Genomic DNA, 12,060 nt, shown 5'->3' with positions numbered 1-12,060 from the left:
AATGGAATCCATCTGTAATACATCATTGTAGTGTATAAAAATGGTTTCAATACACAGAGAACCTATGGTAGTTTAGAAGAAATAAATTGATAAATGGTAGTAGAAAACACTTGACAGTGGATAAGTGGAGTTTTAAGCTGAACATATTTCTGCTCTGTGATTTTATAGTGGGTTGTCTAATTCTCTGCACATGAAGCAGTCTTCTCTGTAGAGAAGAGATAAGAATAGAGCAAAAAGTATTTTACCTTAAAATCTGTCTCATGAGCCTCAGTACCCCAATCACACATTGATAGAAATATCTGTCTCTTAGGCACATGCAATTTTTTGAAGTAGGGTGAGAAAATGTAAAGCAAGTCTCCAAAGAAGGTAGTTCTCTATCATACTCCACTATGTATGTGAAGGTTATCCATCATGACTGAAACAAAATCATTAATTTTCAGAGCTGCCAGTCTAAGCAGATAGGTATACAATGGCAACCCAATCTAACACCAAAAAATACAGGCTATATTCCCTCCATTAAAGTTTATCATCTTAGGAGAACCAAATTCTCCTTTCTGACATTTATTTCCCCCCCTTGTAAAAAGCAGCTTAAATGTTATTATAAAGCAAGTGCATATTAACTCAGTAATACCAGAGAGGGTTATTTTTTTAAGTTCATTGAAGGAGTAGATTGGAAAAAAAAAGGTAAACAAAAATTGATAGTAAGCCCACTGTTATACTACAAAAAATAAAAAGTTGATGATTTTATATGACACTGGCAATCTCTGACCCTCTGTTTGATACTGAATCTCTACTGACAATTTACCTGTGAGTAATCAAGTATTTAACAGTGGGATAGCAAAGAGGATGCAACTAACCACTAGAAAATAGATAATCAACAACTTTCTGAGTCTTTGAAAAAGGATTGCTTAAAGGTCAATGTGACAAGTGTTCTCTGACCAGCTAACACTTTAAGGCAGATGATGTTTTATGGCCCTTTCTTGAATTGCACTTAGGCAAAGATTGACAAATCCAATTTGCAGCTAGTTGAGTCACGCAAAAACAAAGCTATGCCATCACACCACACAGTGACTTGTTAATATGTCATGTTTTCTATTATACTCTAGCAACTATATTTCAGGTTGCAAAATTAAATTACTTTTTTTTTACTTGTCAGAAAATAAAGTTATTTTTCAAATATTGCCTATTGTAGATTCTTCACAATAAAGAGTACTTAACTGATACACTGAATAAAAACTGGAGAACTTTCTATACTGGAGATGAAATCAGCTAAACACCTGACAACATTAATATCTGTGTTCTTTAGAGTTTGAAAGTGATGTGTTTAGTTTTCAATGACTATCACATGACCTTAACTAATTGTTATAAAATATACCAACTGATCACATAATTACAAAGAATGTGACAATTACTATGATAACAATACTGCTCCAGAGTTTTCGCAATCTAAAGAATTATCTCATAATAAATCTCTTAACCAATGCTCCATAAATACACTACTTTAATTCAATGATTCATTTAATCTTGGGAAAATGTTATAGAATAATGTATATTCAATTAGAAATTGATTAAATAGAAACCTTCCCTAAGTGATTTCTATGAAGATAGCTACTTTAAAAAACCTGCCACTATCATACATGTGAAGTGAATGTGCTTAAGGAATGATGGTTATCTGAGTTGATTAAATTTAAGCATTAGCTTTTTAACAGATATTTTGAACACCCACTTATAAAATTAAATAATGGTAATATAATCAAACTAGAGGCCCAAAGCGTGAAAATTAGTGCAAGAGTAGGCCTTCCTTCCCCTAGCTGCCAGCACCAGCTTCCCTCCAGAACCATGACCCAAGCTGGCTTTGTCAGGAAGGACGTCCAGAACTATGTCCAGAAGACGTCAGGTCTAATTAGCACATTACCCTTTTATTCTTATAGATGGGTTGAAATTTCCAAAGGAAGTGAGCTAACTTTACTTTACAAAAAAAAAAAAAAAATATATATATATATATATATATATATATATATATATATATATATATATATATATACTAGAGGTAGAGGCCCAGTGCACAAAAATTTGTGCACTTGGGGGGAGGGGGGTCCCTCAGCCCGGCCTGTGCCCTCTCACAGTCTGGGACCCCTTGGGAGATCATGACCTGCTGGCTTAGGCCTGCTCCTGGGTGGCAGAGGGCAGGCCCAATCACTAGGTGCAGCCCCTGGTCGGGCTCAGAGCAGGGCCGATTGGGGAGTTGGGGTGCCTTCCCCTGTCATGCACAGAACAGGGTAGATTGGGAGGTTGCGATGCCACCCTCAGTCACGCTCAGGGTAGGGGCGATTGGGGGGTTGGGGCACCGCCCCCTGTCACACTCAAGGCAGGGTCGATGGGGAGGTTGCGGCACCACCCCCTGTCACGCACAGAGCAGGGCCCATCAAGGGGTTGGGGAGCTCCCCCCTGTCACTCACAGAGTAGGACCGATGGGGGAGTTGGGGCACCGCACCCTGTCACACACAGAGCAGGGCGGACCAGGGGGTTGGGGTGCTGCCCTCTATCACCCACAGAGCAGGGCCGATCAGGGAGTTGGGGCGCCGCCACTGTCACACTCAGGGCAGGGCCGATGGGGAGGTTATGGCTCTACCCCGTCGCACACAGAGCAGGGCCCATGGGGGGGAGGGGGTTGGGGCGCCACACCCTGTCACACACAGAGCCGCAGGGTGATCAGGGGGTTTGGGTGCTGCCCCCTGTCATGCTGATCCCGGTGCCGGGAGGCCTGTCGGCTCTTCTGATCCTGGTGCTGGGAAGCATATTACCCTTTTACTATATAGGATAGAGGCCTGGTGCATGGGTGGGGCTGGCTGGTTTACCCTGAAGGGTGTCCTGGATCAGGGTGGGGGTCCCCACTGGGGTGCCTGGCCAGGCTGGGTGAGGGGATGATGGCTGTTTGCAGCTGGTCACACACCCTTCAGGGTGGGGGTCCCCACTGGGGTGCCTGGCCAGCCTGGGTGAGGGGATGATGGCTGTTTGCAGCTGGTCACACATCCTTCAGGGTGGGGGTCCCCACTGGGGTGCCTGGCCAGTCTGGGTGAGGGTCTGAGGGCTGTTTTCAGGCTGACTGAAGCTCCCAACTGCTCCGTTTTTTTCTTTTTTTTTTAATTCTGGGCCAGCTTTAGCTCTGGCTCCAGCTCTGAGGCTTCTGCTGCTGAAAGAAGGTATCTGGTTTGTTTCAGTTCTATAATTGAAACACTGTATAACTCCAGCTCTAAGATCCCGGCCTCGCCGAAAGCAGTTTTCTGGGGTTTTGTTTAGCTTCTATATTCATTACAATGTTTCTTAAACTGCAGGCTCAGAGGCTGGCAAAGCAGGCGGGGAGCGTTGGTTTCCTCTGTCACTGAAGCAAGCAAGCCTCGTGTTAGTTTCAAGCTGCCTGGCTTCCGGCCGCCATCTTGGCTGGCAGTTAATTTGCATATCTCGCTGATTAGCCAATGGGAAGAGTAGCAGTCGTACGCCAATTACCATGTTCCTCTTTTATTAGATAGGATATATATATATATATATATATATATATATATATATAATTTGTTAATTTCAGAAAGGAAGGGAGAGAGAGATAGAAACATCAATGATATGAGAGAATATTTGATGCACTGCCTCCTGCACACTCCATAATGGGGATCGAGCCCATAACCCAGGCATGAGCCCTGACCTGGAATTGAACCATGACCTCCAGATTCATAGGTCATTGCTCAACCACTGAGCCATGCTGGCTGGGCTAAGGTAACTTGTATCAAAGGTAAGTAGACTATTGCAATCTGTGTTATTTATATCACATTTCTCTGCACAAGGAGATAAAGAGTTTAGTACATCTGGGATGACAGTCATTACTATCTGATTTCATATAGAGCCTTGTCTTGAAAAGCCTATACTTACATTAAGCAAAACATTGATGTAAAATTTAGGTGGTATATTGATAAGCTTGTAAGCCTTAGGATCGGAGTAGGAGTTAATAAATGTATTACATAAATTAACTGCACTTTAAGTCCAAACAAAGGAAACTGCATAAAGAATTCATAAAGGCAACCAAAGTAGCAAGCTCTGGAACCACTTCAGAATTTTTCTTAGACAACTATTATTTAAAATACTAGAGGCCCGATGCACAAAATTCATGCAAGAGTAGGCTTTCCTTCTCTCCAGCTGCTGGCAGACACCTGGGAGCTGGGCTTCCCTGGCAGCCCCGGCTTCATCTGGAAGGATATTCGGTCTAATTAGCATATTATACTTTTATTATTATACAATAGAGGCCCAATGCATAAAAATTCGTGCAAGAGTAGGCCTTCTCCCCCCCCCTCCCGCCCCCACTGTTGCTGGCACAGGCTTCCGTCCGGCACCTGGGACCTGGGCTGGCTTCCCTCTGGCTGCTTGCAGGCACCCGGGACCCAGGCTGGCTTCCCTCCACTCCGGCTTCATCAGGAAGGATGTCCGGAATGACGTCCAGAAGACATCTGGTCTAATTAACATATTACCCTTTTATTATTATAGATGGTTTGAGCCCTGACCAGTGCAGCTCAATTAGTTAGGCATTTTACCATGTGCACCAAAGGGTTGCCGGTAGATTCCCAATCAGGGCTCATGCCTGGGTTGCAGGCTTGATCCCTGGTAGGGGTGTTCAGGAGGCAGCTGATGGAGATTTCTCTCTTGCATTGATCTTTCTCTCTCTAAAAATCAATAAAAAATCATTAAAAATATGATTTAATAATTGTGATGAGACCATTTGATCATGTCATTTTTCTCACTAGAAAGTATTTTGGGTTCCCTACTGAAACCAGACTAATGTCCAAACTCCTAAACAATACATCTCTTAACTGAAACACTCTAGTAGCCACCAATGGGTTTTGCTGCTTTCTTTTCATCTCTCTCTCTTTTTTTCTTTTTTTGTTAATACTCACCTGAGGAGAGCACCTGGCAGAGCACCTAAGCAGGTCTCGTTCACTCTTCAGCAGTGCTGGTCATGGCTGACCAGACTCACCTAAGATGTTTCTTCCATTGATTGGAAGGGAAGGAGAAAGGGAGGGAAGGAGAGAGGGAGAGAGAGGAGAGGAGAGGAGAGGAGAGGAGAGGAGAGGAGAGGAGAGGAGAGGAGAGGAGAGGAGAGGAGAGGAGAGGAGAGGAGAGGAGAGGAGAGGAGAGGAGAGGAGAGGAGAGGAGAGGAGAGAGAAGACACATTGATTGGTTGCCTCCTGCATGCTCTCCAACTGGGGCCTGGGATGCACCTGCAACCCAGGTATGTGCCTTTGACTGAGAATCGAACCCAAGACCCTTGGGTGTATGGCCAACACTCTAACTACTGAGCAACACCAGCCAGGGCTGGATTTCTCTGCTTTCACTTTACCATTCACTCCTTCCCCTCCTGTGAAATAGGTTCTCCACACAGCCAGTAGCCAGAGTAGTATCTTTAAAATATAAATCAATCACTGCCCTGATCTAAACTCTGAAGGAGCTTCCCCTCACACACACCATCATCATCACTAACATTTATGGAGCAATTCCCCTGTGCTGGGCCCTGTGCTATGTGGTTTAGAGGTATTCACCACACCCATTTAGTGAAGCAAAACCCCCTTAATAATGCCTGCTGTGCCTAGCATGATATGGGCTCTTCCTACCTTAGGATACAGCATTCCCTTGCCTCCTCAATTCCCACTACCTAAACTGGTTCCTTTATTTTCTTGGAACACATTAAGCTCATATCTGTTCCAAGGCCTTTGAACTTGCTACTCCCTGTACCTTAAAGATTCTTATCCTGGCACTATGGGTCGAATGCTCTCTTTTATCATTCAACTTGTCAGTTCAAATGGCATTTACTCAAAGAGAACATTTCTCATCCCTTCATCTAAAATCAATCGTGCCTCCCTCACCTTTGGATCCATGTATCACATGACCTTCTTTTGTTTCACTATCTGCAATTATCTTATTTGCTAATTTGATTACTTTTAAAAAAATCTTGTCTTTTCCTGTAGGAAGTTATGATCCATGAGGAATAAGATATTGTCTTTGTCTCCACTGTATTCCCACTATAGGAACAGTGTTTGGTATACAGTAGCAACATAATAAATATTTGTTAAACAAGTAAAATAAGGAATCTCTTCAAGGTATTCTCCAATATAGTTTTCTAACCTTACTGATAATTATTATGAGTACTATATTCTTTATCTTCCAAGTAAAGCCCTCACTTTTCTCTTCACATATCCTTATTCATGCTGTGACTTCTGCCTGAAAATATCATCCACATGATCATTTCAAAGTAAAACTGTCTCCATCCTTCAAAGCTAAGTCCTAAGACCATTTTACAATTGATGCCTTTTGGTTTCCTCAAGGCAAAGAGCATTTCTACCTCCTCTGTGTCATCATAGCACTTTGTACCTCTCATATAACTTACCACATTATCACATGTCCAAATGACATACGTATGCTTCCATGCCATGTTTTCAGGGGCTATCCTTTCCCTCTATATCATGGGGATCTATCAGAAGGGCAAAAAATATTACACATTTTCTTTTCAAAACTTTTTTAATTGAAAATTTGTGTTAGCTCCTTAAGGACAGTAAAAACAAACAAACACACAAAAACCACTTTGAAGTAGACCTTGCTTGTTTTGAGAAGAGTCACTCGTGTTGTCTCACTAACATGTGAATTAAGTAAGACCCCATTGTCCAAGAAGAAGTATATAGAATTTCATGATATTCTGAATTGCCTATAAAAAGCTATCTCTCCACTTGTAGGAAGTTGGTATCCAGAAATAAAAGACAGTCAACAGATCTGGGTCCATGAGGCAACTACACTGAAGGAGATGACTGCCAAGAGATTTAAAACTTGGCCTATTAAGGCATGAAGACTTTCACCTATGGCCTCATCATCCTAAAGAGAGCTATCAAAAAGGGCCTATGCTACTGAACCTATGAACCCATGACAACATACTGTGAAAAAGACTCAGTCTCCAATCTACTTCATAATTCAGTTCCAACTTTCACAAATAGCTTTGTCTGTCACCATAAGATTACACAGGGTGCTACGATATGAATCATGTCCTCTAGAGTTGTGGGTGCGTAACTGCATAACTGGTGGCCCTGAGATGTTGATGCCTTTAGCAATGTTTCACATCTCATTTGATAATAGATCTGTGAATGAATAGAGCATCCCATATTGCTACTATTTGATGTCCATGAGGCAGCTGACACCAAAGGTTATCTTGTACCCATCACCCTGGGACAGCCTTTTATACATGACTGGATAAAAAGAAATTTATTTTAAAGAGTCCTCACCAGTTTGGTGGGGAGCCTTCTCTCTGATTATAATAATACTGGCAAGTCAACACCTCCTTTTGAAGAAAGCAGCTGATGTAACTCAGTTTTCTTATTTCGCTTGATTCACCAACAGCCAAAGTCCTTAGGTTGTAATCAGTATAATATAAAAAGGATGGCCTGTAAACACATAACTCTTCTCACCCTCAATCACCCAGAAAGATATTCACAAGAGTTTAAATATCTCTGGAAAACAGAATGAGAAGGGAGAGATACTTGGAACTTTAAAAGAGAATATACTGGATTTCTGACCTAACTGATACTACCCAAAGGGAAGGCTTAAGCATTTATTACACTCTGGAGATTGTACTTGAAACACTTGTCACCCAAATTGTGTAGAAAGTCTTTAATTTCATATGCTTCCTCGTAGCAATTTAGGTCAGTGATTTGCATGTAAGAGGTGTTTAACAAATGTTTACTAAGTAAAAATTAGTTGCTCACTACCTTCACCTACATCCCATCCAATTAGTGGAGCAGTTATGTTAGTCCACTTGCATGTGTAGTCTCACTCTCTATTTCAATGACTTCCTAACTCCTGTGTCCTTTTTGTAGAGAAGCATTTGTGCCAATTTTTATTTCTTTTTTCTGCAGTCCTTCATGCCTGTGAAATTGTTACTTGGTTATTTTATTGACAGTCTTTCTATGCCTTCTATTTATCATTGATTCCTAGTTTTTAGTTTTCTGTCACCTTTAAAATAAATTGCCCATAGCTGCTCATTTCTCTACAGCATCTCACTTTCAAACTTTAAAAGTGTTTCGTAATGTTAAAGTCCACTCCAAAGTTCCACTGACTGTGCAACAACATCCACCATGCTTTTATTTCAATTCATTATTTGCTAGTGGGAAAAGATGTAACAGAGAGAATGTCAGCGAGGGAAGAAGGGGAAGCAATATAGAAAAAAACATTGAGGAAAAATATTTTTTGAAAGCCTTTCCTATAACTACAATAAACCATCATTTAATCCCATGGAAAAAAATTATACACAATCAATGTAGATGAGAATTAAAAATAAAGTAATCTTTCCAAAAGGGTGACTAGTGTAATGTAAAAAATTGCAGTTTTTCTCCGGCTTCTTGTAATACTCAATATGACTCTAATAAGATTATTGTGAAAGTAAATGACTATTTGTTCTTTACCTATAAACTATTCATAACAACAACAATATAATAAGACAAAAGTAAATCACCTAGCCCATATCATGCTAGGTGGTGGCCAGTGTGTGGTGGAGGTCACTGGGTTAAAAAAATTATTGTAATTTAGAGTGCTAAAAATATTTACGCCATTATACAATTTACACTTCACTTGAGTTTTTGAATAATCATGATCATGAAACACTCATATGGTATTTGGAAAATATAAACAACTCTCTACCCAGGGGCCTGACCTGAGCAAGTTAATGAAGATAATCTTCTTCATTCTTGGCATAAACTAGGGAAAGATCACAGGTGAAACCAAAAAATAGCCTGCAGATTAAAAAATTAAGTGCAACTAATTACCAAATGGAAAAGTGTTTGATATCTTGAAAGAAAAATATTTTGAGTGTACAAATTGGACAATGATAAGGAAACTTAAAGTGGGAATAAAATACTTAAAGAAAGAGAAGGAAATAGGAAAGAAAAAATAAATGGGAAGTAGATTAAAATAATAATAATCAAATAAGAAATGTATTGTTAGGAGTAAGATACAAGCACACACTTTATTTTAACTAAGCATCTTATAAAGAGTTTTGAATTTAGCACACTAGAATATTAGAAATTAGGTGACTATAACAAATCCTGAACAAAATATTTTTCAGGCAGAGGTATAGTGGCTTCAGAGGCTGTGTTCAATTTTACAGGTACATCCAGCTCTGAGCCACTGTATATGACCAAAAAATAAAAATGAAAAGGATTGATAAATTGAAGGACTTGTAAGAAATTTATAACTGTTGCCTTATTACCTTTCCAGTCAACTGTCTTTTCATAATGTGCATGTATTCTTCACTTTTACTTTAAAGTTCTCTTTTTCGCAGTGTTCAACATAGCACTGGTAAAAACCTTTCCTACGTAACAAGTTAACATGAAAGTATTAATTTTATTTTTTATTGCTCCAAGGGGGAAAACATCCCTCTATGAACCTTATTTTCTCCATCTGAAAAACGGAGGTAACAAAAGGCCCTGCTTAAACAGGTTGTTATGAGAATCAGAAGACAACATACTTAGAAACCTATGAGGAAGCTTCAAAAGTGAGCTGGTTTAGCACCATCATCATCATCATCAATTGGATGAATCTGTTAGGTATAAAGGGATTATCAAATTAAAAATGACAATATAATCTCCTGGAGCAGCAGTTTCCTATAATTTGGTCAGTCAACTCTATTTTATAGGATATATATAGAAGCCCAGAGGAGAGATCATGTAACTTGGACGATGATAACAATGGAAAAGGTTAGAAGCAATCAGGTCCTAGATATATTTTGCAGGTAGAGACATCTGGATTTGTGGATGAGCTTGATATGGATTGTGAGAGCAAGAGAAGTCCAAAGCTTTTGCCCTAACTGTGCACGTATGGACATGGAGAAGACTGGAAGAGGAGTATTTTGGAGAGTCCGTATGAATTAGTTTTAAACGATGAATTGAAGGAAATTATATATATATATATATATATATATCTGATATCTGTAAGGACTTCTAGACCAACATGAGCAATTTTCAGAAGTGCAGAGAGTAACAGACAAAACAGTATGAGACAATGGTATAGATCAGCAGGAACCAGACCAAGCAAGGCCTTGTAACATATATTAAAACTTTTGATCATGATTTTTAAAGCAATGGGAATCCATTGATATTTTAAAGTAGAATTTACCTATTAAAATTTACATTTTCAAAAAGGTTTTTCTGGCACTTGTCTGCATTTTAGCACTGAAAGTTCTGCTTCCTGAGAAACTCCTCAATACTGGGTGAACCATGAAAATTGGTCACCCTACTCAGTAAGACAGATCCCACAATACATGGTGTAGAATTTCATTTAAATCTAGATGTGGAAGAGCAGCAACTTGATTGCAGCAGTGCTCCCAATCATAAAAGAGAAATGAGGCAATTGAGAGAATTTGAGAAAGAGCACACTATTTTCTTCAATTCATTGTTTAAAACTAATTCATACAGACTCTTCAAAATACTCCTCTTCCAGTCTTCTCCACGTCCATATGTGCACAGTTAGGGCAAAAGCTTTGGACTTCTCTTGCTCTCACAATCCATATCAAGTTTCCACAAATCCAGATGTCTCTACCTGCAAAATATATGTAGGACCTGATTGCTTTTAACCTTTTCCATCATTATCATCATGGTCCAAGCTACATGATCTCTCCTCTGGGCTTCCACAATAGTCATCTGACTGGTCTACTTTCACCTTTCCCTCTTCAGATGGTTGTTTCAACAGCCAGTTCATGATAGTCCCTTATTTGAAGCTCTTCAAGAACTTACCATTTACCATCATCCTAGATTAAAGTCTTTACAATAGTTGATGAGGCTTTCCATTTTGTGTCTCTCTGGCTATCTCTTTGTTCTAAAATTCTACCATTCTTCATTGATTGTTATACTCCAGCCACACTGGTTGTCATACTTCCTCCAGTATACTGTGTGCTCTCCCTCCTTAGAGTCTTTGTGTTGTTTCCATTGTGTAGAAGACCTACTTCCCCAGGGCCATTTTTTAATCATTAAGTTTTTCAATTATGTTTGACATACATTATTATATTAGTTTCAGGTGTACATTCAGTGATTGGACATTACCTAACTTACTAAGTGATCCTCTAATAAATCTAGCACCCATCTGACACCATACATATTTATTAGAATATTGTTTACTATGCTCCTTATGCTGTACTTTATATTTCTATGAGTATTCTGTAACAACCAATTTGTACTTAATTCTTTCACCTTCTTTGAGCATCCCCCCAACCTGCCTTCTATCTGACAACTGTCAAAATGTTCTCTACCCATATTTTGCTCTACCTTGCCTAAATTGTTTGCATAATTTTTAGCGCATTCTTTAAACTTAAGTATTTACACATTAGTGTTAAATAAGACTGGAGTCTAAATTTATTTACTTCTAAATGTACCAAGGACATTTATTTAAATAAATCATGCTTTTCCACTGAAAGCAACAATTTCTTTTCAAAGATTAAATTTCCATTTATGCACAGATTTATTTCTGGGTTCCTTATTCTGTTCCACTAATCTATTATTCCAAATCCTAAAGTTAAACCACCTTCACTATTTTTTTCATGATTTTCCCATACTAAGCATTCAGATGTCCATATAGACTTTAATATTATTTTGTAAAATTTACTTAGGGTCTACTGGCTTCATGAATTGGGAATCTTTTACCCATGGCCTTGAATGGTTTAGATAACATTGTAATGTCAGTCTTTTAAAGGTTAAAATAAAATTTAACTATTAAATGATATGATATGCATATATTTTAAAGTGGAATATATTTATTACTATTCCAATCAATTCATGGTTATATAACAAATTACATAAAATTCTATAGATATTGATTTGATTGACTTCATTAATTATATCATTCAGTTCATCTTATTTTCCTAACGGATATGTCTGATTTTGAGTGACTTAAAATATTCCTCTACAATTGTATTTTTATTAAATTTTCCATTTCATTTATTTAGCTGTTATGCTGATGCTGCATAAATCTCTATGACAGTTATAGCTCCTT

This window comes from Myotis myotis, unplaced genomic scaffold, assembly GCF_014108235.1.
Source record: "Myotis myotis isolate mMyoMyo1 unplaced genomic scaffold, mMyoMyo1.p scaffold_m19_p_4, whole genome shotgun sequence".
Lineage (NCBI taxonomy): Eukaryota > Metazoa > Chordata > Mammalia > Chiroptera > Vespertilionidae > Myotis > Myotis myotis.
Note: the sequence above shows the minus strand (reverse complement) of the source record.